The sequence below is a fragment of the Tursiops truncatus genome, chromosome 21 (genome assembly GCF_011762595.2).
Source record: "Tursiops truncatus isolate mTurTru1 chromosome 21, mTurTru1.mat.Y, whole genome shotgun sequence".
Classification (NCBI taxonomy): Eukaryota; Metazoa; Chordata; class Mammalia; order Artiodactyla; family Delphinidae; genus Tursiops; species Tursiops truncatus.
In genome coordinates, this window is record NC_047054.1 from 28,871,108 (window position 1) to 28,896,116 (window position 25,009).

The 25,009-nt window shown below is 50.6% G+C and overlaps 1 long non-coding RNA gene across 4 annotated transcripts in view; it reads right to left on the minus strand.

Moving 5' to 3' along the window:
- Nucleotides 1–25,009, minus strand: part of LOC109547669 (uncharacterized) — a 337,191-nt gene that overhangs the window by 164,741 nt on the left and 147,441 nt on the right. For 3 of the 4 annotated variants that reach the window (XR_012328995.1, XR_012328993.1, XR_012328994.1), the window contains exon 4: nt 12,835–13,062. This is a non-coding gene — a long non-coding RNA (uncharacterized lncRNA). Of the gene's footprint in view, nt 1–8,179; nt 9,071–12,834; nt 13,063–25,009 lie in introns of those variants that run through there. The other variant, XR_012328996.1, reaches the window with a different exon arrangement.

Below are 25,009 nucleotides of genomic sequence, written 5' to 3' on the forward strand. Positions count from 1 at the left end.
GCCGGGGTTCTGATCCCCTTTAGGCCTGGGAGGCGCCCCTCGGAGGAGCGCACGCCCCCTTCCCGGCATGGCACTGCCACATCCCCACCCTAGACAGAGTTTATGATTCAACAGGGTGTGATGAGACTGTTTTGAGATTTCAAAGTCAGCTGGCGGTTTCCTTAGAAGCTTTGGACGATCTGTGGGAAGGCTCTGAACGTGCACAAGCCAGTAGCTCCACTAGCACCCAAGCAAGAGCCTCTGTTTTCCTTTTTCCTCTTTCCCTGCCACAGAAACGCGGATATTCCTTCTTTCCTCTAAACATCGACACCCCTGGTGACTCAGCGGTTGGCATGCTCCCCTCCTCTCAACAGCTGCTCTAGATCCCTCTGCTTTCGAAATCCTCCTTGACCCTGGAAATAGAACACGTCCCTCAATGGTCCAGCACCGCTGAACCTCACACATCCAGACACCATGAGCCTGATACGAGCAAATTCAAAAGATGGTCAAGGTAAGTCTCCACGCCACCTGCCTGTACTGTGAGTAAGGGGCAGGCTTCCTAGGTGCCTTGGAAAGTTCTGGGTCTTTTACATACACGTTCCCTACTCCTCACTGCAAACCTATGGGCAGACTATTAGGACTCCTCATGTTACATGTAAGGAAACAGAGACACAGTTTCTGTATCTGGAATGCTCACGCAGCTACTAAGTAGCAGAGCTATGATTCAAACCCTAGTCCGTCTGACTGGAAATCTGGCATCTTTGCACGACAGGGTGATGCTTCTGGCTTTTCTCAGCCTCCATGCCTCGAGGCACCAGCTGTGGAAAGGAACGCTTCCAACAGTAGTGCATCCTGCCCTCCCCAGCTGACGCACAAGGGCAAGGTGAAGGTCTCTGAGAGCTGCAGCAGGGCTGCAGGGCCCGGAGGTAGGCAGGAGCATCTCACCTGGCATAGGAAAGGCTATCTGTGGCCAGGGCTTCTGTGCTGGACCACTGGTGACCGGCGCTGGGGCCGGAAGCTTCATCCACCCAGCTGATGGCCAGGATTCGCTAAGGAGAGCCTTCCCTTCCTGATTTTAGAGCGGGGGACACTGAGACTGGGGCTCAGCTGGTAGGATGACTCACGTCAGAAAACTACGTGGTTTGAGGTCCCATCCTGATCAAGATGAGAAAAGCCCCGTTATGAGGGCGAAGGAGACTTTTTCTTCTCCGTGACCTTAACTTCACCCGAATGAGTTTCCCATGTGCAAGAAAGTTGGTTTCTGGGGTTGACTGATTTTTCGTATGACACTGTTCATCACATAGTAAAAGGCACCATGATTTGAAATCCTGAAACCAGGGTCCTAGGCCTGGCCTTGCTCTGACTGTGATAAACCGACGGTGATATTTTGGACAACTTATTTCTCCTCTCTGGACCTCGATTTCTCCATCTGACAGATGAAAGGATGGGGATTATGATCGTTTGGGGCCTCCAGGTCTGGAATTCTATCCTTGCAGGGGCTGCCCTGGGACAGCGTTTCCCTCCGAAACATACATTGTCATCGGTTATCAGAGGGGAGGGAGGTGGTATCAGGAAGACAGAAACAAAGGCGCAGTGAGAGGGACAGAGACAGATCAGAGGAGGGAAGCTACCTAGCCAGAGAAAGAAAGAACAGTCTGGGAGTGTGGAGAGAACCTTCGAGACCCTGATGTAAGCAGACTCTTGCCAGTATTACTGGAAACAAATAGTGACAGATCGCTAACATGTTACAGTGAAAATTACCAACATGATGAGACTTTTGCACCATAACCGGCACCTCTTGTTATCCCATTAACAAAACTGATGAGACCAAATTGCTAATAGGAGAGAACGTTCATGTTGTATTATATCACTCCTGAACTGCACGGAGCACGCGACCAAGGGACAAATGAAAAGGAGCGTCGAAATCTCCCAAGAGCCAATTTACCTTGGACAGATTTGGGGGAGGCCCTGGGATATGCCCCCCCCCCTTCCATCACATTTAGAAATACCCACATATGCCACCAGGGTCTCTACCACCACCACTCCAGATGTCTGTCCCCACTGCTGAGCTGGGCTGGGAAGGGCTGTCCGTCATTCGGGAGAACAGGAACCAGCGACCTTTACTGAGTACACAGGGTTCACTGGCACAGCTGGGGCAGGGTGGGAAGAACAGGAGGACGGTGGTGTGTCTCAGCTTGTACAGACTCCAGCTCACCTACACCTGCTCCTCCAACAAACCAACCAGCGGACTCACCACAATTTAGACTGTTACCACCCCCATCTGGCCGCCACTTCCTACAGCCAGGCCAGAGACAGCCCCGATTCCTAATTCCATTGTCACAGAAACCGTCAGCGGAGCCCTGGGAGGTGTAAGAAACAGGACACATCTGGTTCTTGGAAGTCTCTGCCTAGACATTTGAAGAGGATCTTTCCTCTTTGGGCCGGGCAAGGATTTCCGGCTCAAACCCGACAGCCATCAGAGAGGCCCGGATTAAGCCTTCACTTTACCCTCACTCCTCTCCAAAGAAAAGCTCTCCAGTTACCCCACCGCTTCACGTCTGAGTTGTTTTGTTTTTTTTTTTTTTCAACTGGAATAACCACTGGCTACCCCACGCTTCCTACCACCACCCCAGAAAGTAGGGCCCAGCCATGGCTGCCCGGCACACACTCCAGAAGTCGCTCAGAAAGTAACTGGCCAAAGACTATTCTGAGTAATTGAATGGCAAGGGCTTCCGTACACCAAACAGGGACTTGTCTTTGTCAAAAATTCTTTACAAAGTACCCAAGTGCTGGGTGTCAGACAGGACAAGTTTTTTAATCATGTTAAAATGATTTATTTAAACGTCAAGCCATGTCACCCCACTTCCTTTCATTTTTCAAACTGTTTGTGTTTTTTCTGGATGATAAATTTATCTTCAGACAGCCTCAATATGACTAATTAACTTTGAAATATAAGAACCAGATGTGTGAGTTGGAGAGCTTTCTGAACTAACGCCAGACAGGCTGGTGGGGTGTTTTTTTTTTTTTCCTTCTTCTCCCCTGCCTTTCCCCGCCTTCTCATCTTTCCCCCCAGCCCGCGTTCTCTCTCCCTGCTGCCTGCCCTAAAATTACCAAGCAGAGACACGTTGACTACGGAGGATCACAGGACTCCCGCGAGCGACGAGCACCCACCGCTTTTTCTCTGTTCTCCACTCATTAGCCCCTCAGGACCCCACGCTCGCCCTTTGAAAGTGACCCCAGCCCACCTCCCTGTGACGGGCCGAGCTGCCTGGGAGGAGGGGCTGGGAAGACTCCCCCCATCCCACCCATCCCCACTGTAATGATCTATCTGATGTGGAGCGGGGAGCTGCCACAATGCATTTGCCACATGAAAGGAAGCCACCCTGCACTATGACACAGAGCGATTCTTTTAAAGAGTTTTCCCCTGTGAAAACCCTCAGATCTGCCTCTTCCCTGTTCCCTTTTGATGAGGGAACCGGCGCACAGCACTGGAGGAAAGAGGGCTGGGGTGGAGGCTGGCGATTAAGTCTTTCAACTCTGTAAACTGAAGCGCTTCTCAGTAATGGCCCATTTGGGGGTTGGAAGCCACAGATGTGTGTGTGTGTGTGTTCCGCTCTCAGGGACAGGATGGCAGCTCAAAATAATTGGGCGATAGCGAACATAAAGATTCATTTTTCCAGGAGTCACGTGGCTGAGTTAAAGGGCCCAGAGTGAACGGCATGAGCTAGGTGCCTCGGTTTCCCCACGTAGCTGCAAGAGCCTCTTCCACTCCATCTCTCCCCCAGAAGCAGGCTGTGAGGATGTGCGATCACAGACGCGAGAGTGTTTTGAGTGCTTTGAAAGACAGGCTATATACATCCTACGGGATTATTAGGATAACTACCCCTGTTATTATATCGTCACGACTGTGATCATTGTCACGCCTCTTAACGTCTGAGATTTTTCACCTGGGATGATCTCAGTTCCTCAGCATGCCAGGCGCCAACGAGAAAAGATAAACGGTGGACCCGATTCTTGTCCTTTTCAGTAAGAACACCGACACCTTCCTGGGCCCAGCGAGAGGAAAATCCCCCTCCTGACGCCTCGGACTCCACGCTGCTGACAGAGAAGGACTCGGTCACTGACAAACATCTGTGCTGTTGAGGGGACAGAGGGGCAAGTGGAAGTCCCCTTCCCTTCACTAGAGAGCAAGACAGGTGAGAGGCCGGGAAGGGTCCTCGGGGCTCCCTGCCGGCCTCCCCTTACCTGGCCTGCCTGTCTCTCTTTAAAAAGCCTGGCGCCCCGCTCTGGAAACGGAACAGGGATGCATCAGGCAGGTCGGCCTCTCAAAAATATCACGAGCTGGGCAGGTCCCCTTGGGTCTCCATGCTTCCTCTTCCCCGATCCTGGCCCCCACAGAATACTTCCTTGCTTTCAGCAGTGTTGTCACCTCATCCCCAGTAAGGAGGTGTCTCCTCCCTCAAAGAGGCATTTGCATCGGAGCAGGAGTTTCTGGGAACTCACGAAGGAAAAAGGCCTTCAATAATTCAACAGGCAAAGAAATGAGAAGGCGGGGGATGGGGCGGGAGAGAGCACACTTCACACTTCTCAAATCAAGTCGTGCCTGGCCTGAGGCTGAGACGGCACAGTTCAGAGGCAGACAAGGGACCAGAAAGGGTGGGGGTGGATGGGAAGGTGACACTGAGGACGTCAGCCTGGCAGTTCCCCAGCCCCCTGCTTGGGAGTAAGGGAAGACCCAGTTATCCGGTGTGGGTCTCAGAGCTGCCCTATGTCTCTGAAGACATCAGTGTCAAGCCCACCTGAACCTCTTGGTGAATGGGAGAGAGAGGTGGTAGGAATACTGAGCTCTGCAGCTCTCTTGGGTGTCTTCCGACATCCCGGGGCAGACACACGGACCAACAGATGGGCAAACAGTGCAATCGTCCAGTAAGAGCTTCCTCCACCAGAATTCTATTTCCACTGCAGCAGCACGAGCCCTGCATCCTTGGAAACCAAAAGACCTGGATTCACTCTCCTTCCCCACCCCTGGCCTTCACGTCAAGAGGGCACCTTCTCAGAGCCCTGAATGTCCGGTCCACCGGACTCCCTGGCTGAGTTCTTTCTACAGCACTCCTGCCCACTGCCCCAGGGGAAAAATATTCAGATAAGTTTCTGACTATTAATAACATTTCCCTCTGTGTCAAACTAAGATAATGATGGAGGTGACCAGAGTGTGGGATCTTTGATTAAGTGATCGGGACCAAGTCAGTGTGGGAAGCCAGCAGACTGGGAAAGGGAGGCCCTGGGTCCCCTGCGGCTGTGCCGGGGTTGTCCCCTCCTGTAGTTCCCACCTGAGACCTTCCCCTCCCTCCTGCTGCATCCTCTCCCCAGTGGAACTCGAATCTCGGTTGATGAGCCGGGATGCTGCGCTGAGCTCTGGCCAGGGGAGCCCACCCCGGAACACCCCTCCATCAGCCCGGACCCAGCCAGCATTCTTGGAAACCAAAAGACCTGGATTCCCTCTCCTTCCCCACACCGGCACCCCTGGCCTTCTCCCACTAAGTGAACATAACAAGCAAAGAAACTTGACATTGCAACAGACAGGAGCCATGATTCGGGGGCTGTCAGCCTTGATGTCTCAGAGACCCGGGATCGGACGGCCCGTCCGCTGTCCAGCCCGAGATATTCAATAAAGTAAAGCCTCAGGATCAAGAAGCTGCCACGGCCCCATTCCTTCCTCAGCTCGCGCTGGAGCTCTTTAAAGCCTGCCTCACCACTGTCTCCCTCTCCAGAAAGCCTTTCATGCCGCCTCGCCAGACTGACATTTTGACAAGTTGCCACGAGTGACATCTGATTTGTACAAATTTCAAGACTAATAAATCTACCTGTCAAAGCGGAAACTTTAAAAGGAGCTAAGCCCAGCGGGTATAGTTGAACAGAACTCAAGCTGATGAAACTGTAGGATGGAGAAATTATATCTGTCACAATCCACCCACATTAGTTCTGCAGAAATGCTGGCAACTGAAACAAACGTCTTTCACGGGCATTACCAGAAAAAAAAATTTTTAATTAAAAATACATTCTTTTAATCAAAAAAAGGAGATTGTTAATACCCCGAGAAACAAGTAACAGTTCTATTTGTAAACTAACAAATTTTATGTATTTAGTTTAATTTTGTTGCAGATGTGAGAGGTGGGTTTCCTCCTGCCTCTTAAGCTGTGTGTCCCTGGAATCTGGACTTTCCATTCAAGCTGGGGCCCATCGATCACATGGCTCCCGGCTGCCTGCCTCTGGGGTGGATGGGGGCGGGTGCGCGAGCAGCACTGAGGCTGACGCCCCGCCCGGAGCCCTGCATCCTGGCCGCCGCGGTCTCCTCCATCCCCGGGCTCTGAATCACTTCTTCCACTGCCCTCCGGCCTTGACCTGGAGCCTGTGGCCTTGCCCTCCTTTCCTGGCTTTGCTGTGGGATTTTGATTTTCTAGAATGTGAATGCTGTGCGGTAGGAAGAGGGGGAACTAAGGCCAGAAAAACTTATAAGTCTGGCTAACTTTTTATTTTTATCTTATCTTTCCTTCCTGTCTCTGACAAGTCCACTTTTGCTCTGAATCATCATGTCAGAAATGGGGAAGCCTGAATTCTCCCCTGAGAGGAAGAAACTCCGGGGAGGCAGGAGGCCTGACCAGCATTCCCACACACCTAGGAATTCCAAGGACGGTGATGAGTCTGAAAGAGAACCCCTTGCCGCGTTCTCTGCCCTTCCCCGTACCTCCCGCACCCCCAAAGCCAGAATGGCTCCCAGCTCCTAGGGGTGGCCTCCACCTGCCCTGGGGGGTGAGCTAGTTTCTGTTTGAAGGCAGCCTCAACAAGCCAGACCCTCTACATAATCGTTGTTATTACTACTGCCTTTCCTCCTGGGAGTTCAAAATGGGATCTCATTTGCCCTCTCACTCATATAGTTAAGAAGCAAGGAGGCAGGACAGAGAGGACCTTTGTTCTCACGTTCAGCCAGAGGCAGCGGGGCTGAGGTCACCCAGCACTTCGGGGTAGGGCCAGGCTCCAGCTCAAAGACCACGTGGTCTGTCCCCTCTCTCCCCACATGGGCTGCTTCCGCCCTCCAATGCCGGGGCTTCTGCCTCGTATTCCCTTGGCTGGAACGATATCTAGAAGCTCCCACCTTCTTTCCTATGTCTTGGCCCACGCTGGGAGCTGGCTCTGCGAGAGTGGTGATAATAAGGGTAATAATGCTACAGCTGGTGTCAGGGAGTCTGTGTCAGGACTAAAGGGGGTGAGGGTGGAGAGCACGTGACAGTCAGGGAGGCTCCCAGAGACCCGGAGCCACTCTTTCAGATCAGGCAACGCAATGCCAATCTGTTCGCCGTGATCTAGTCCTACCCAGTTCAATACTTTTTACTGTTCATTGGATGTTTGTTAAGCAGATTCCACATACGCTGCTCAGCCCCTCTCCATGCGAGCTATGGAGACGTACCAAACATGACCCCTGTCCCAAAGGAGTTCACAGTCCACGTGGGGCAATGTAAACAGGAGGACACCGAACAAAATAGATCCTGATCAAGAACAAGGTGAGTTCAAGTACAAGCCTGGGGAGTGAAGAGGCTCTAAACCAAGCCTGGCCTCTGCGTGGCTGCGGGACCCTGGGAAGAACGTCCCCTCTGTCATGAGATGGTGACCAGATGATCTGAGGGCCCCTGCATTTGCTGTGGGTTTTTGAGAGGAGGCAAGATTATATATGTGAAAGCTCTTTGTAAATGGTAACCACTTATGCAATGGCCGATTGTCATTGTCAACGTGGACGGGGGCGAACAGACCTATCTTTGCTGGAGGTCAGGCTAAGAGCCAGCACCCACACAGCTGATGAGGAGGTAAATGAACAAACGGATGAAAAGACAGGTTGGGTGGGGCTCTGAGGAAGGACGGAATTCAGTCGTGCTCTGCCCGCACTCTGCCAACAGCACCCACCCACAGCCTGACCTGCAGCTCCCAGCCTCTCACCACGCCAAAGCCCCGGGCCTCAGTTAGAAGCGGGGGGTGAGAGCAGCAGCAAGACCAGAGAGAAACTCCAGTATTGCTTTTTCCAGGCAGGGTTGTGGCAGAGCCCATACACGACGACAGCTCTTCTTGGACGTGGGTGACCCCGAAACGTAATTAGAAATCTTGGGGTAGGACCCCAGGTCACAGAGCCACTGTCTCCCAGTGTCTCCCACCGTCCCACCTGGGGAAGGGCCAAGGTCACCAGGCTTTCAAGGCACAGAATTCTGAGAGGCGTGCAGGTGAGTCAGGCTTCACAGGTAGGTGTCTGGGGGAAAGAGGGACGGGGGACAACTCTGCTAGAATTTGCTAAGTGTCCCTCCCGTGTGTTGATTACACCAAAGACCTAATGCTCCTGGAACATTAGGATTCGTTATCAGCGTGAATCATCCCCTGACCTATTTGATTCATATATTTGCCTTTAATCAAAGAAACCCTTGCAAGATGGTTATTGGGCAACCAAAGCATGGAGAGATTTGCTGTCCTGTGTGCACTCCCACAGCCAGCCAGTTGCAGATTTAGAAACTGCTGGGTTGAGTTTTCCTCTGAGATCGTTGCTTTGTTTCCCTTTTCCCTCAGCAAGATGGTCCCTCCAGGGAAAGGCTCAACCGTGCCAAATGTGACTAATAAAAAAAAATTGTTTGAAGGGTTTTTTCTAGAATAAACATTTCACTTTATATTTTATTGGATTAGCGTTTGCTAACTTCCAGAGTTTCTCGCCTAGCAAATTGGAGACCGTTTCCCTTATGTAATGAGCTTCCCCATGTTTGGACAAGGTGAGTCAAGTCTTAGAAAGGCAGCAGGCACATGGCACGCCATAGAGAGCAGCCCAGAGCAGGCCCGGACGGAGGGCGAGGCCCAGGCTGGGAGCTGCAAGCCCAAGGGCCCTCCTTCCCCTGCCAACAGAGGCGGGCGCGGGGCCTTGCCCCCGGACACAGTCAGGCCCTGCTTCGGTAGCCACTGCCTCCTGTCCGGGGTCCATCACCCCCACGGCAAGGGGAACATCAGTCTGAAGAAGGGGGCCGTCTCCTTCTACCACCTGTAGGCAGCATTGTGGGTTTCACAACTAAGGAGAAAAGAAAAAGCAAAAGAAATCTTGAACTGTTTTTCAAATGTTCTGGGTCTTGGCAAACCCCAAAATGCCTTTTGCCAAATGCTTTTTCCCTTAATTTTTAAACCTCGGGTGTATTTCCAGAACAATCCAATCCATCTGCTTCTGATTCATTTACACTTAACTCATTAGGAGGCTGTTGCGTAAGGAGCGGTCTGACGTCCCCAAGAGCCCTGGGTGAGGGATTCTTCTCCCCTCTTTGAATCAGAGGGAGGCGTCTTGCCAGCTGGGTACGGAGCACAAACCCAGAAAAATGGAAAGCCTGGCTTGAACCCCAAGTCCCTGGGCGGAGAATAGGTTCCCTGGTGTCCCACCCATCATCCATCCCGCTCTGCTTTTCCCATCAGATTATCCCCATTATTGCTGTTATTGTCATTCAGGATACAGCAAATGGCCACATATTATTGTGAAAGGGTTTGCACTGTATTCCAATATGTGCAATGCTTCATTCATACACTCTAGACTCATCTGCTCAGACATTAAACAAACACTCCCAACCAATGGTGAACCACCGGTGGGGCCCTGGGTGGGGTATGCGATAGAGGACTTACATCTAAGCGCCAATCCCATCCCAGCTTGCCTTCTGCGAAGGCTTTGAGCTCTACCAGGAATCCCGGGAGAGGAGATGTGGGGAGAGAGCAGCTTCCAGGGCAGAAAGCAAAGCTGGAAAAAAATAAGGATGGTCCAGGGCGACACACAAGAGAAAGAAACGGCTGGTTTCCAGGGGTATGAGTGACCGGCCACTCTAAGCCACAGCTCCTGATGCACCACAAAAATCACACAACTTTACTAGAAAAGAGGCTTTTCTCTCCTACCTTCTATTCTTCATCATCAGCATTCTCACTACTGCCTTTCTTCAACAAGATTAATTTTTAAATGTCTGGAGTGCCTTGTCTAGGCTCAGCCCTGGCCTGTGCTGGGAGCCACAGGGGATAGAAGAGGAAGGGAAATGGCCTTCCCTGAAGGATTTACAGCCCATCTGGGGAAACTGTCCATTTCTCTTGAGTGTGTATTATGAGCTTCTGGCCACATAAGCAAGGCACTGGGAGAGTACAAAAGGTGTCCCCCAAAGAGAGAGATCTCATGCGCTTGACTGGTCAGGAGCTGGCCTTCAAAGGAGCCAGGTTGGAAGACGAGCGCTTGGCTAGGAGGAGAGGAAGAGGGATACAGTAAGTCCCCTACATACGAACGAGTTCAGCTCCAAGAGTGTGTTCCTAAGTCCAATTTGTTCGTAAGTCCAGCAAAGTTAGCCTAGGTACCCAACTCACACAATCGGCTATATACTGATGCTTTTACTGTTGCTTTAGGACATCCTGGGCTTAAAATAAAGATACTGCATACTGTACTCTATACAGTGCTGTACAGTAAAGTACACAAAAGCACAACCACTTGTAGAAGATGCGTGCACGTGACAATGTACTCCAGACACATGAACTAACTTACGTGACTGAATATGCAAACACATGTTCACGTCTTTGAAATTTTGCAACTTAAGATTTCGTATGTAGGGCACTTGCTATATGCCCGGAGGAGGAAACAGGAATGAAGGCTCATTGACAAGAAAAATCCTAGCATGCTTATGAGACAATAAGAGCAACCATATTGAGAAACAGGCAAATAAATGGAAAAGTAGGTGATTCAGCTAAGAAGTCTGGATTGAATAGCAAAAGGCGAGAGTGAGTCACTGGAGGGTTCTGAGCCGGAAAGGAAGCCAGAGAGAGCAGTGGTTTGGGGGAACAATCTGGTATTAATGTACCAGGTCGACTGGTGTGGAGAAAGGCTGAAGGTAGGAAGCCAGCAGGAATCTGTTGCCGTATGTTGGACATGTCATGACAGTGACCTAGAATAGGGTCATGGCCATGAGAAAAGAAAAGAAAGAACAAATATTATGAAGAGAGAATCAACTGGACTTGATGACTCTGTGGCCGGAGGACCCTAAAGAATGGGGAAGAGTTAAGATAACACAAAAACCGAGGAGTTGATCAAGTGACGAAGAACATTTTCAACTACAGACGACGTTTATGAAGCATTTAGCCTGTGCCAGACGTTGAATACTTTGCGTGAATTATCTCACAGTCCTTACCATCGTTATCCCTGCTTTACTGACGAGCAACCGGGCTTAGAGGGGTTTATTGATTTTCCCAAATTCATGCAGAGAAAGGGTGGGGACGCTAGCATTAAACCACATTAATGTGCTGCCTCGGCTCCTGGTGTCTTCCTAAACCAACCCCCATCCTCTTTTCCTGTTCTCCTCACTGACTCTCACACCCCATGCCCACTCACACACCTTAATCCTCTACTTACCTAAATCCAGAGTAGGTCTCAACTCCTTCCAGAAACTTCGGTCACCCCTGGAGCTTTCATGGACCTTCTTTCCTTACCGCCTCCTATTGATGTGTAGGCGGGACCACAGGTCTGATCATCTGATTCTACACCTTTCTCTACTGACTTCATTCCTATGCTCACATATTTCCTGGCTTTGGAGTCTGGCCCTGGAGCTGAGTCTGAACCCCAGCTTTTCCTCGACTTACGATGGGGTTACATCCCAGTCAACCCATTGTCAGTTGAAAATACCATAAATTGAAAATGTATTTAATCCACCTAGCCTACCAAACATCATGAGTTAGCCTAGCCTGCCTTAAACAGAACACTTCCATTAGCCTGGACAAAAGCATCTAACACAAAGCCTATTGTAGAATACAGTGTTGGATATCTCATGTCATTGATTGACTATCGTACTGAAAGTGAAAAACATCTGGTCATCTGGGTGCAGAATGGTTGTGTGTGTGTTGCCTGTTTACCCCCGAGATGGTGTGCCTGTCATAGCCCAGTATCGCGAGAAAAGATACAGGGTATTGGTAGGCAGGGAAAAGATCAAAATTTGAAGTACGGTTTCTACTAAATATGTATCACTAGGTACCATCATCAAGTCCAAAAATCATAAACCGAACCCTCGTCTGTTGCGGACTGTTGACACTTAGAGTCTTAAAATTATGACATTTATTTCACCACATTTCAAGCCAGTGTACAGGGTGAGGGATCCTGTCACGATGCGCTGCAGACAGGGCAGCTCCAAACCAGGGTCAGGAATTCCAGCAGGAGGTCAGGCAACCACAGCACAGAGTAAGACACGCTCAGCCTCGCCTTGGGAAGACGAGCCACCTTATCCTCCCAACATGGGGATGTGGGACTCGCCCTGCTGACAGCTCGGCTGGTCCCAGCAGGATCAGGGCCCTGCCCAAAACTCTGCCCTCTCGCCCCGCGGGCCCCGGCCCAAGTCTGTTGCATGAGAACAAGTGTGGAAAGAGGCAGGGAAGCAGGTCCAGAGTTGGAGGCTTGGCCGCACTGGACTTCAATGACCCATCTCCTCCTCTGAGTCCTCCCGTGTCCTCCTGCTTTCCCTTCTGTCACTTGGAAGGCCAGTGTCCAGGGCCCCTTGACAGCTCATGGCCTCCCCATCAAGTCTCCCCAGTTTCCTCCTCTTCTCCTCCCACAGCCTCATCAGACTCAGCTCCCACCGGCTGCCCCGAGACTATGACAATCCCCAGTGAGTATTGATGCCTGATGGCTTATTAAACACTCAGGAGGTAGGGCAGAGCCCTACCCCCTGCTCCCCACAAGTGACCAGTGGGGAAAAGAGGTGAAGAGATGAATGTTTTTGTTGGCAGGGGCAGAGGGGTTGGTATTTTGGTGGTAGGTATTGAAAGCAAACACCTTACCTTTGATTCTATTTGATTCTCTCTTTTCTTCCTTTCTTCCTTCCTTTCTCTTCTTTCTTTCTTCCTTCCTTTCTTTCCTTCTTTCTTTCTTTCTGCCTTTCTTTCTTCCTTTTCTCTCTTTCTTTCTTCCTGCTTTCTTTCCTTTCTTTCTTTTTTCATTCTTTCATTTATACTTACGTACGTACATACGTACACACCCATAGTCTGACAAAATGCAGCGAGGCACTCCTGCACGGGGCAAACATGGAGAAGGAGATTTATTTTAGGACCAAAGTCTCTAGGAGTGAAGAGCTGGGGCAGGTAGCAGAGGGGCTACGAGGAGCATATTCGGGACACGTGGACCCTCGGGGGCAAGTCCCAGGTTCAGCTTGGCCTGGGCATCCGTTCGTGATCCCCATCCAGCGGTGACCCCAGCAGGTCTGGCTGCCGGGAGGGGGACAGCGCAGGAAGAGGAAAACACGAGCACCACACTTCCCAAGGCTCTGCAGGGCGAGGCCACCCAAAGGGAAGGGAGAGGGGACCCTGGAGAGGTGGCCTGGGGCCCTGTCTTCTCCCAAGCAGGGGACAGGGTGGGAGACACCTTAGTCCCCTGCCGCACCCCGACCCGAGTGTTGGAGCTGCTCTCGGAGGGGAGCTAACTGACTGATGGATCTGCCTCCAGCCAAGTGTCACCTGCTGTGGGGACAATAGGGCAGCTTCTTAAGCTCCGCAAATTGCCTCTCAGACCTGGGCCCTGGCAGTTCCCTTTCTTCTTCTTTTTAATGGGGCTTTAAGGCCAAAAATACACTCTCTCTCTCACACGCACGTACACAAAGGGAGGGTGGCAGGAGCAGCTGAACCCCACATTGTGGCTCAGCCTTTAAAAATGCACAGGCGGTGCTTGGGGAAGTGTCACAGCTTGGCGGAGAGCACGGTGGCACTGGCAGGCAGGGGGACGCAGAGAACGGGAACCGAATTTAGGACTGACTGGAAGGTCGACAGGAAAGGAAAGCCAACGCATGGCATCTATGCATAGAAACGGGAAGCGCTGCCGAGCATCTTCACGGCAGCCACGGTCGCCCCTGGGCGCGAAGCCCTGGCCCGCCGTCAAAGAGCTGCCCGCCGGACACACGCACGCCAGGCGCCTTCCGTCTCCCAACCTTGGCTTCTGCTGATGCCGACATTCGGAGATGCTCCGCTACCCTCTGTCCCCGCCACGGCACCACCAACCACACACACAAGACCTGTCCAGTCTCCCAGGATGGCTTTGGTCTCCATCCACATTCAGACACCTTTCTGTCTGACCATCCTATCACCTAACCATCTCCCACGCCCCAGAACTTTCAAGGATTTGACCCAAGTCTGATTAAGCCTTTGTTCTTAAAATGCCCTCCTATTGTTTCCCAGAGGTGTGAGCAGGTCTTGTTTCTCTCGCTAGGAACGAGGTGACCTCCAAGCACAGGCTCAGTGACATCCGCCTCTCCTGTCTTCTCCCGGCCGCGGTGGCCGTCACGTGATGAGGGACAGCATGGAATCACACAAACGCAAGGGTGGGCTCAAGTTTCACGGTCCACCAAGCATTTGCATAACTGGGGACCGTCCAGGCCCAGCAAACACCCATATGCCCCTCTTCCGTTCCTCTCGTGAGCAAATGAACTTTTCCGTGCATTTTTTTCTTTTTTTTTCCTGCCCAAAGCTGTTTTGCCAGGGAGCCCTTCTTTTCCAGTTTGGTTACATTGAAACCTCTTTGCCGGCTGCCTAATCACATCCAGTGGTCCAGTGTTGTCATGTTATATCAAAAGACTGCGCATAAAAAAAAAAAAAAAAGACTGTGAATGCTTTATACTCCAAAAACCACAGCACATGGGGGATTAGACCAGAAGAATTTAACTTACTTAACTGTGAGATAAAGTCTGGTGAGGGCGATTACAGCTGTTTACCCGAGAAGTAAATATCTCTGAGCTCTGACTAGGCTGGAGGAGGGGAGGCTTTGTCTGGTAATTTCATCATCTTGCAGGAAGAAAAAGGAGAGAAGAAAAGGGAGAATGAAAGATGAGAGGTGATAATCTCTGAAGTCGAGATCACTCTTGTGTTACAGCACATGCCAGAAATGAAAGATAACCGCGCTCGCAATCGCGCTGAGAGATGGCCGGCTCAGACACGGGGGCCGCCCGCCTGCTGCTTCGGAGACGGGCAGCGTCAGGGGGCAGACTAAGGGGGACCCAGAGATAACTGCTCCAGGCAGAAGAAAATGGGTGAGGGGGGAGGCTCCAGGAAGAGAGATGGGCAGAAAGGCTGTCCTGTCTCCTCTCTTCCAGAACAAATATATCCTTAGACGCCAATCGTTTCACACCCAGAGCAAGATTCTAAACCATCGATGGAGGGATTCTCAACTGTGGGCAAAACGGCAGGAGGGAAGGAAGAGCGTCTCACCCAGAAAGGGGACGGCGGAAGAGAGGAATGTGCAGTTTGCAAAACATGCTTTATGTTCTACTTCAAAATTTTTTAAATAATGATCACTGCTTTTGTAAGGTAAGTTGCAGCAAGTAACGCTCAACAAAATGATGTCATGGGAAAAGCGTGGGCTTCTGACATCAAGATGTGTTTGGTGGTTCCTCCACTTACTAGCTGGATGGCTTAGCAAATGACTTCACCTCTCTGAGCCTCTACGTCCCCATCTGTAAAATAGGGTCTCACCTGACCTGACTACCTAACACAGCTGTTGTGAGAACAGATGCCACCATGTAACTAAATGCTTGGTATTTGGAAGACACCCAGTTATTGTTTGTTTCTCCACCATCATTTCTGGGTCCTTAAAATTATAGAATATCAAAGAGATATGCGTCCTGGGTCATCTAGTGTTCACCTCATGCAAACTGAGGGTCACTTCATCCCCATCACCATGCCTCATGGAGAACAGTGACGGCCAACAGCCTGCTGCCCGGCTCTGAGCCAGGTGACTCGGGGGGAGCCCTGACTCTTCCCCTGACTGTGTACATATGGTTCGGGCAACTCACTTCCAGCCTCTGGAAGCCTTCATTTCACCCGGTCAAGAAAAACAGAATGTTAGGCCATATTAATCCTAGTACTTCTTAAAATTCTTTCAGCAAATGGTTTTGGCACCGGCAGCCTGGACTGGCTCCCAAAGGGAGTAAGGAGAGCATCAGGGAACTCAGAACGGGGGGTTCTGAAGAACAACAGAGGACGCTGGGGATGTTCAACCAGGAAAAGAGAAGCTGGGGGTGGGGCCACGACAGTCCTCCCAGGCCAACAGCCCCTTTGCATCCAATCACATTAGTAACAATGACTTAACTTCCACTGGGTCACTCAGGATGTCTGCCCCTCTGTAATTAACCCCCAGTGTTTCTAGAATCCCTAGGGGTGCCTCATGCATGCCCAAGACACACACAGTCAGTTTCCTTGTCACCCACCACGTGGTTCCCCTTGGCCCACTCCAAGCCCTCTGCCAGGACACTGACCCCGCCGTCTCTTGCTGGGCACTGCTGTCCCTGCCACAGCGGAGGTGCTGGAGGCCCCCGAGCCAAGCGTGTGCGGGGCTCCGCCACGTGGTGGAGGAGAGAGCCGTTCTCCCCCATCGTGGGTTTTACTCTCAAGACCAGTCCCAAAGCCAGTTCCCAGGTGACCACCACGTATTAGTTTAAAGCAGCTCTTTCCATCTCTATATGCTCTCCATAAGTAGCTGAAGGAAGTCCTGTGGGAGCTGAGTTGCACCCAGAGTCGGCTGTGAGGGGCACGCCAGGCCGTGCTCAGAATTCCTCCTGCCCTGCTGCAATAAAGCTTGGTTACCAGGCCACTGTTTGTGCTCAGTTCCTTCTTCCTCCAAAACGAGCTCCTTCCCAGGAGGTTCCACAGTCTCTCTTGCAAATAGACTTTGAACAGATCCACCCCGCAGTTCACCAGGCCTGCTCAGACATGCCTGACCAGCCTGGGCTCAGGCTGCAACTCCCTGCAGGCTCCCCAAGGGCCAGCCTGCCACGTGGGAGAGGCACTGTGCTGGTGCCTCCCGGCCTCAGGAAGACCAGCGGGTGGAAGCTGCAAGGAGACAGAATTGTTTTCCTTGTATGTTGAGCCCAAAATTGAATGCATGTGCCTGTAGGTGGAATGAAATGTCTCAGGTGGCCATAAGTGTCCTGTATCATGAACTGTTTAAGTCAGATGGTTCCCTAAAAGGGATTTCATTTAAAGATTCCCCAAGTGTCAGACATCGCCCTGGAAATCTGTGCGTCTATCATCTTTCATGGCACAGTGCTTACTGGGAAACACCTCCTGAATGGCCCCAGAAAAAAGTCCCAGGCTTAGCAACTGGCTTCATTGTCCAGGCAGAATAACCACGCTGGATTCCTCTGCAGAATCTAGTTTTCACGAATCAGACCCTCATGTTTGCAGATGGAAGTGCGTTGTACAGTAGCCAGGACCTTCTGCAACTTGCAAGGTTATTGCCAAGTGATTGAGCCCAAGGAAGAGCCCCTGGGTGTCATCACACTTTGGGGGATCAAGATTTCCCAGGAGACGAGATAACCCGGGGAGTACATTAGCACCCCACAAATGTACTAGGAGGGGCATGCAGCAGAGGCACGTTCATATTTTGAGGTTAAGGTAGTAAAAATGAACTCTGAGTAGGAGTCAGATGACTGGAGAATGAGCCATAGCTGCTGCCCATGCAAACTGGGACTTCAGGCAAGTCATGGAAACTCTGAGCCTCCATTTGCTCAACTGTAAAGTGGGCTAATAACAGGCACATCGTAAGGCTGATGTGAGGAATTAAAATAATTATGTAGAGTACACGGTGAGCTGCAACAGGCATTCTAGAGCTGAGCTCTCCTTCGTGTCTTATTCGGCTCTCTATGTAACAGGGAAGAACAAATCGGACTCCATATTGGATCTGTTTCTTTTACTTTAACCTTTGTGTTCTGCTGCTTTTGCTACAAAAATGTTGCCTATTGCCTGAAATATACAGGATAGCTCATTCTCAAGGCTCTGACCTTTAAAGGTATAACACTTCCATTCATAGAGAGACAAAAAGTTGCAGAACAGAGAATAACATTTGTCTTGTTGGAGGTTTTACAGAAACATCAGTTACCTGACCTATGTGGACGGCTGCCAGAACAAAGGATTCTGACGCCAAGAATTTTGTGACGACCAACCACTCCTCTCCCCTTTTAGCATAAAAGAAGCCTGAATTCTATCTCTGGTAAGATGGTTCTTTGGGACAGTAGTCCATCATCTTGGTCTGCTGGCTTTCCAAATAAAGTCAGCATTCCTTGCCCTAACGACTCATCTCTCAATTTATTGGCCTGTCGTGCAGCGAGCTGTATGAGCTTAGACTCGGTAACGTCTACCCCCAGTGCCTGCATCCCCACCTGCTGACGCCCCACCAGGGTTCGACAAATGTCCATCGCATGAACTGATGTTTCTCCAGAGAAGAAACATCTCCAGAAGGCAATCAACAGTTAAAAGTTCTAGGAAAGCTAAATCTGCCTTTAACTTAGACAAGATCCACAGTGCAGGCAGAGAGGGCTACCAGGCCGATTCAGAGCCAGGGACCCCCGCTGTGTGGAGGCGTCCAATCCCAGGAGCCTTGGTGGCTGGTAGAGCGAACTCTCTAGAATTCATGCTCTAGAATGAAGTCTCCCCACAGAATGTGGGAAGTAGAGAGTGGTAGGGCCACACCAAGGGGCAGATACTTCCCCGAACACCCACCTCGCCCAGCAGCCCTGGAACCAGCCCTACACACAGCATCTCAGCACGCACGGTTCAAGCTCAGCGCCACATCCCCAATCACCGTGTGCGCGCACATCTGGGGCACTCACACATGACAGCAAACGTGAAAGCCGCTCACGCCAAGGGCTTATGGAAAACCATATGCTCTCCCTAGACCTCCCGATCCTGTACGCTACCGTGTGGTGACCCTTCACTCGCGGATGGGCACCAGACAAGCACCAATTCACTCATTCATTCAACAAGCATTGTCGGAGCCCCTAATCCGTAACAGGCACTGTCACAGGGTGGGGAGGTGGGAGTGGTGGCTGAGGAGGGGACGACAGCTAGGGTAGGACACAGCATCCACCAAAATTTGCCCTGCCTCAGGGAGTATTCACTTCTATCCAGGAGACAGACGTTCCGTAATAGCCAAGCAAATAAATGCGTAAGTGCAAACTGCGATCTTCGTTGTGAAGGAAAAGTTAAGGGCCTCTAAGGGGCCCCTGTCAGAAAAGGCTTCTCTGAGGAAGCGACATGGAACTCAGCCTTCAGGCTGAAGAGTAGAGTCAAGCTCTTCAGAACAGTAGGAACAGTGTTTAGGAGGCAGGAACGTGACTGAGAGAGTCCAAGAGTTGCCATAAGGGTGAGTGGAAAAAACAGTGATGGAGTGGGCCGGTGGTCCATGTTACAGATTTTGTCTATCTTATCCTAAGTGCAGGGAATCAGCAGGAAAGGATCTTCAGCGAAGACTGGTAAGGTCAGATTTGGGGCTTTAAAAAGATCATCCCCAGAGAAGGAAGCAGAAAGGACTCAAGAGAGGAGCAGTTAAAAAGCTATTTCGGGGGTTAGGCAGGAAGGGGGTACAGTGGTGACCTGCACAAAAGTGGGGTGGCAGCACAGAGGGACTAGCCAATGTTGATTCTGTTTCAGCTGCCACCTCCAGGAAAAGGTCAAAGAGCAAGAGGAAAACAACCCTGTGAGCTCAAGGAAAATTATGAGAACACATTTAAAGCAATCCTAAAGTCTTAGAGTCTGAAGACATGTAATTAGAGTGCAAAGATAGATCTTCAGCCCAGATCCTTCACAGAGCCTCGGGCTACTACTTCAAGAAAAAAAGAATAGAAGGAAACACACCAGTATGTTAACAGCAGTTATCTCGGATTACAGCTGCTTTTTCCTCCCATCGTTGTGGGTTTCTGTTTTCCAAGTTTTCTATGACCGTGTATGTGTTTCTCCTGGAATTAGGGGGAAAATCCATAGATTAATTGAAAAAATAATAACGTCTTCTTCTCAATTCCTGGGTGTATCTCCAGAAAAGAATTAAGGGTGTCTGCTGGGATTTCATCTTCCCAGCGGGAGGGTTATCCTTCCTACGGAATAAAGAGGGAGAGGCATTCAGAAGTGACTACGAAATTCTCACTGCCAGAAAGTCCCAGATCCTTAGGACAAACCCACACACACAAGTGATTGCTTCCTTCAACTGCCCCGGTGAAACGTACAGCTCCCTTCCACAGCTGACCCGGTACCATCACCTGCTGGCCGCACCCACCCGGAGGGGCTCCCCTCGAAGCTGACAACTCCCTGAACTACTGCCGACTGGACCAGAGATGGAAGTGGGACTCAAGGCATGCCAAATGGATTTTCTCTCTCAGGAATTTGGAACTGAGGCAATGAGACTCAGCGAAGAAAGATGATGGTACTTGGACAAAAATATGGTCCTCTAGCAACAGGGCAAAGTTGATACAAGTGTTCCTGTAGCATCAGGGCACAGCGGATACAAGTCAAAGCCATGAAGAAGTAAAAACTGAGACATTCCCGGAGGAACCCCCTAAGAGGGGCAGGAACAGAAACAGAGGCACATCAGAGACTGCATGGCTCCTTGGAAGGCAGAAGAAGGAAGCCACTCCCATCTGCTGCCCACCTCATTCCCCAGATGGCCTGTCTCCTCTTAGCTGCCTGAAAGATGGACTGTTGTGTTCCTTCAATAGATCCTGTTTACTTGAATGTGTCTGAGGGGTTTCTCTTCCACATAAAACCAAAGAGCTCCAACTAACAGACTCTCCTCCTATTCAGCCAGCAGCCCAATTTCTCATTGTTTATGAGCAGATTATCCATCCTGCCCAGGCCTAAGTCACTGTGATCTGGGGAAGGCCATGGGCTAGGGTCTCTCCCCTCCAACCAGGCCCCACCACCCAACCAGGTCAGGCCAGGCTCCTACTCCAAGCCCGGTCGGCATCTCCACTCTCCAAAACTCAACAAACCAAGAGAGGGCTGCAGCTCCCCTCAAAGGCCATCCTGCATATCCACCAAGAGGAAGTCAGTGCCCTGTGGTCTCAAGGACTTCCTCAAGGCAGAGGCTTTGCCCTGTGGGGAGAAGCCCCTCCCCTCCATAGGAGGGCCAAGGGCCCAGCAGCCACCGCCTTAAGCCAGAGGAGGGAGGGAGTTTGACAGCTCCAAGGTAAAGCCTCTTTTTATTAAGACAACACAGCAAACTTTTTTTAACCGCAACTGACATCACTCTAATAAATCCCCGTCATGTCTTGTGGGATAGAAAAAGCCAAAACACTGTCACATTTGATTTCGCTGGCTACTCTCGCCTAGAGAACGAACCATGTGTTTTTAATCAACAACACTTTGTTTTGCATTTCTCAGACCCCAATACTCTTTAAATAGCTGCTTTTACCAGAGGGCTATTTTAAACCCAGGGCCAGCGTCTTTGCAGAGGACATTAAGAAACAGAACACCACGTTACCAGTTCCCCAGGCTTATCCAAGCACTTTCTCTGCTGGGATGATTATGTATTAGGAGGTTCTCTCTGTCTGTTTCAGAGGGGGCTTTCCTTGTCCCTCTTTGGGAATTGAATTACATGTCTTCCCAGAAAGTTGGAGGGGGTTTTTTTTTTTTTGGTTTCTCTAACAGGCAGCGCAACTGGGTTATGGGAAAACGGCAAATTCCCAGCCAAAGGAAACAGAGAAAGTCACATCTGGGACGAGGATTCCAGAGGAGTGAAAGAGGAGGTGGCAGAGGTGGGGGACTGTTTGAGGTGAGAGGAGCAAAGAAATAAGATTTCTGGAATGGCACATGTCAATTTCTGATGCAAAGAGGCCCCGGGCTTCTTGGAGGCTGATGGGCTCGGAGGAACCAACTGAAGCCTGCAAGGGATTCATCCTTCGGATCTTGGGGAACGGGTAGCACCTCGAGGCAAGAATAAGCTGTGTTCAGGAACCTTGCACTAAAAGGGGCTGCTTCCCTGACTGCCCAGTCGACACACCAGGATCTCAGCAGTGATTGGCAGCTTGGGCTCATTGTGTCCTGACGTAGGTCTGCAACAACACCTGGCTTTGGAAAGACGATAGAAGGGGGCTGCGAGAGACCTTAACCTTCAACTAGAGAAACACTCTACACTGTTTGTGGAACAGTTAACTGAAGCCCAGTGGAACAATTTAACCAAAAATACAGACATGGCTTCTGTGTGGTTCTGGTGTCAACCACTATCCCTCAGCTGTCTGGTAAAATTCTTTTCTTTGAGCGACTAGTGAAATCTTCCAACACGGGTCAGCTCAGGGCTTTCTTCTTCCCTGGAGGTCCTAATTGTTCATCCTCTGCTGGTCAGATGATGCATGCCACCCAGGGGGGCCCCATGCCGATGCACCCGGACCCAGGCCCTTGCACATCACACTCGTCCCTCCCTGGGTCTGAGCCGACGGTCTAACTACAAAGAACTCACTCTCAGTTGTTCTAAGTTCACTCATTCGTGGAGAGTCATCAACTATACACTCTGGTATTCCTTTTTCAATGTATTATTTCATAAAATCACGGAATGTGTAAACATGTTATTAACCCGTGGAAAACCTACTCTGTCGATATCCTCTGCAAAATCGCCTGCCTCCACACTCCCCAAACACCTGCAACTGTGTTAGGGAAGGCAGTAGTTTATAAACACACCTGTCATTGGGAGGGGTGTGGACTTCCAGGCTGAATGCCTTCTGGAAGACCCTCTCCCATAACTCAAAAGCCTTCATTCCACGGGCAGTTCTGTCTCCTTCTCAGAGATGAGCCAGAATGAGCAGCTATTGACTTGCAGCCTCGCTGGGATTTGCTGTTATCGTGGTCACCTCTGGGGATTTCACTTGGCCCCGTAGGAGTCTTGGGGCTGACTACTTACAAGTCCAGGTTAGGGATTACTTTCCAGTTAAGTATTCCAACGAGGTATTTAACTCATGGCCTGGAACCTTAACGTTCTATGGCAAACGTTTTCATTCATTTGGATGTCTTCACAGAATAAACCAAGAAACCTGAAAAGATAGTCAAATATTGGAAAACATCTTCTGGTTGCTACTTATGTGGGGATTCAAGACCAGATTCAGAAGGAAGGGTGTGTGTGGGGTGTGTGTGTGTGCGTGTGTGTGTGTGTGTGTGTGTGTGGTGGGGAGAACTGAAGATTCCACGGTTGGTACCTGACAGGAACACCCTCAAGCAAGCCTCCGCAGTTGCCTCACAGATTTCTTCCTATGTTCACCTCCACCTGCTTCCCACATCTGCCATCCCTGGCCATGGCCAGGTACACAGCTGTCAGGATTAGGAAGGGATAGAGCCTTGCTACCCAAAGTGTGATCCATGCACGGCATTGGCAGGCTTATTAGCAATGCCCAAGCTCCCCTGCCCCGCATGGATGGACTCCGAATCTACGTTTTAATAAGATCCCCCAGGAGGTCTGTATGAGCATTAAATGTGAGAAGCACTGGTATTTCCTAAGCCTGGCTACACATTAGAACCACCTGGATTTTGATACTAAGGTTTAACTGTAGACCAATTAAATCAGAATTTCTAGAGGTGGGGTCCAGGCTTTGGAATTGTAACCATCCCATGTAAGTTCAATGTACAGCCTGGGTAGAGACTACTGGTCCACAGACGCCAGAGCTGCCTTTTGAGCCCCGCCTCAGCTCCGAGCACCATGCAGCCGGCCTGTCCATGGTAGTGATACCACACGTCTGAGGACCAGAGACGAGCGGGGAAGAACAGCCGTGAAGTTCCAGGAAGCTCAGGCCCAAGGAATGCATCGTTCCTCTCCCAAACAAGCCAAGCAGGCCGCGGTGGGAGAGCGGATTGGAGAGCGCGGCCACCGCGCAGCAGAGACCCACAGGTCACACTGGCCGTGACCTCCCTGGGAAGGCAGGTGCAGCAGCCCCCAGATCAGGAGCGCCCCCCCACCCGGAGGGAACCCCCAGCAGCTCCTGTCTCGGTGCACTCAGAGAAGCCAGGCCAGCCTGGTGAAGGATTTCAGCCCGATTTAATGGGACCTTTGCGAACAAAACGTGCTTATTAGTAAATAATAATTACAGGAGAGCCGGTGCCCCAGGGGGAGCAGGTAACATGGGATCCCACTTTCTAATGCCCTCCATGAACAAACCCTGTTTGAAATTAAAACACCCCTGCTGTCAACACGAGTGTTTAAAGGAGTTTCTGTAATAGAAGCGGTAACTCTAATGCCAACTGTTCATGGAAGCCTTGCTCATGTACAGGGAGCTCTCACAGATACTAATGCTTTTAAGCCTCAAAACAAGCCTGGGAGGCAAATATTTTTCCTTATCCCATTTTATAGATGAGGAAACAAGCCTCAGATATTAGACAGGGCAGGCCCAAGGTCGCTCAGCTAGTCACTGCATCAGGGAGCTGGGCCTTGGGATGCAAGGTGGGTACCCAGTGCCCTGCCCCACGGCTGCCTTCCAAAGTGAACTAATGTCATCTGGTCAAAACTCTAATCCCACCAGAAAACTTGCCCTCCTTCACTTCTGGAATTCCCTTTGCTGCTGGCCACCAGAGCCTCTGGGGCCCGACCTATGTGCTGCGTGCCAGCTGACCTCTAGGGAGACATGTTTGTGGTACCCAGGTGGCCCCTCTCTGAGACTTAAGGCAGCTATGAGCAGGAGTTTGCCAGCCAACAGGAGAGCAGGGGCAGGTAAAACTCGAAGAGTTTACACATAGGCACACGTGCACACACGCACACACACACACACACACACACACACAGTTTTTCAACAGTAGTACACATTCAGAGTCATGTTTCTAGTCGCCCCCAAATTCTGGGTGGAAGTTGTGAGCCAAAGAAATCGTGAACACTTCAAATATGGCGACCAAGTCATAAACGTCATCACCAACTTGCAGAAGATTAAGGAATCTGGGAACAAATCAGCCTGGTGTAGACAGTGACTTACGGAGACGTGTCAGAGAGAGTCAGAGAAGCCAACGAACAACTTCAAATCCTGTAAAGTTTCTTAATCGAGTGACACTATTATTTGAAATTGGCAGAACACCAATGGATTTAGTCCAAAGACATAATATATGCCTTTTTTTTTCGGGTTTTCTTTTTTAAGGGCATTAGGGTTTTAGTTCTTTTTCCTTTCTTCTTGAGAGGTGGTTTTTTTTTTTTTTTTGGCAATATATCGCTTTCTTTTCTCAAATCCGTTTCCATCTG